Below are 1,927 nucleotides of genomic sequence, written 5' to 3' on the forward strand. Positions count from 1 at the left end.
GTGTGTGTGTGTGTATGCCTATTCTTATTGCTAGAACAATATAATGTGGAGAGAAATAAAAATAAACAGCAAAGTGGACATTCGTATTAAATAAATTTGAAGTAGTTGCTCTAACACACACACACACACACACACACACACACACACACACACCTGCATCCTTGCGCGTATATTCACTTGTATTTACTCTGGTGTTAAGGACAAGTGTCTGCTGTTGTTGGCTTATGACTTACTTCAGTGACTTCCTGCAACAACTGCCAACTGCTCGCTTCCAATATATGTATGTAAGTATGTGTTACACATTTCGCTGTATGACTGTGTGTGTGCGTATGTTGGTTGCTTTCTATAAGTGCGAGCGCTAAAGGAAGGAAGTGAGAGGTCATTGTGAGTACTCGGAATCTGCCATACTTGAGCTGAACTCTGAGTAAATAAGACATGCTACAACTAATTTGTGGTGATAATAAAAGTTCATAATGTTGAAACGCTTTGCTAAATATGACGATGACGATGACGGTGGCGACGGCGACTTGTGTTACTCATCGTCCAGAGGTTAAGCGGACAAGGGGAGCAGAAAATAAATACCAAAAATGAAAGCTAGAAACTTTTTGCTTATTTTTAATTGCTTATATAGGCGACGGAGAATGAACGGAAAGGAGTTTAACTTCAAAACAAGATCTGTAAATAGTATATAGAGCTCGAATACGCTCTGGCAAAATTTTTAACCCAAGTGATTCGGTTCTCCTAGAAAAGTCGGGGATCATCTCGAAACCCATCATTACCTATTGTTGTATAACCTCAGTCACTTTCGCAAAGAAATACAAAGTTTTGATACCAACACGACCAGACTGATACAGGAGAACTCACCATATGTTTAAAGCCACATAGCAGACTTTTATAAAGCCGACTCGATTTATACATTATTTCTTAATTTAACCCGCATATACATACATATATACATAACGTTTCTTAATATAGAAAGGCCCGGACTAATCTTTGTAAAAAATACAGTTTTGTGCGAAAGTCGGTAGATTGCTCACTAAAATCCTCTAAGAACTAAAAAAGAACTGCTTCGGCATAAAATTGGTTATATTTTTCAAAAAAGTACAGCATTTAAAATGAATTTAGAGCTAAAAAAAAACCTGATTTCCTCTTAAGGTAATCACACCGTAACTTGAACTTGTAATGTCACCAATACCCACTGTAAAAAGTGCCTTTTGAAAGTCGATTAATCGATTATTTATCAATAATTGCAATTAATTACAATTACTTTTTTTTGGCTTGTGATTAATCATATGATTAGTTAATTGATTTTTTATTTTTTTTTGTCCATCCCTAGATACTATTAGGAAAAAAATTCCGCTGGCAGTAATTTCTACTATTTTTTTATTTTAACTAAATTTGAACAGTACATTCCTTAGACTCTTATAAAGGATAAAGATCCGCTAGGTGGCGCTGAATTCAATATATTCAGAAAATCCTTGAAGTTGTCATGTTTAATGCATTTTTTCATCTTCATTCGCCGAACTCGTTTCCACACATGCAATCGTAACAATAACCATAAGTCGTTAAGTGAAATATCCATGCTTTCAGTGGCCCCTCCTTCTGCCTGCCCATCGCAGCATCGCATAGCTCAGTTTAGCGCAGGAAAATCTCACACATCCAAATATTGTTATATCCACTTTACACGAAAATTAATATTTTATTGTTATAACACACGAATAAAATCAAATCAAAACATAACAACAACAGCAACAGCAAGCAAGCAACTATACGAAAAGCAACAGGAGCAACAACTGCAGCTATTACACAACAAAAAGCATTAACAACAAAGCGCACAATGGAGGTTACCTTAACTACCACACAAATAAATAAAATACATCAACAATTACATAAAAGTATTAAGTGCGCAAGTACATAACGGCCAAGC

Source organism: Rhagoletis pomonella, unplaced genomic scaffold, assembly GCF_013731165.1.
Source record: "Rhagoletis pomonella isolate Grant_MI unplaced genomic scaffold, Rhpom_1.0 Rhpom_scaffold_00012, whole genome shotgun sequence".
NCBI classification, from domain to species: domain Eukaryota; kingdom Metazoa; phylum Arthropoda; class Insecta; order Diptera; family Tephritidae; genus Rhagoletis; species Rhagoletis pomonella.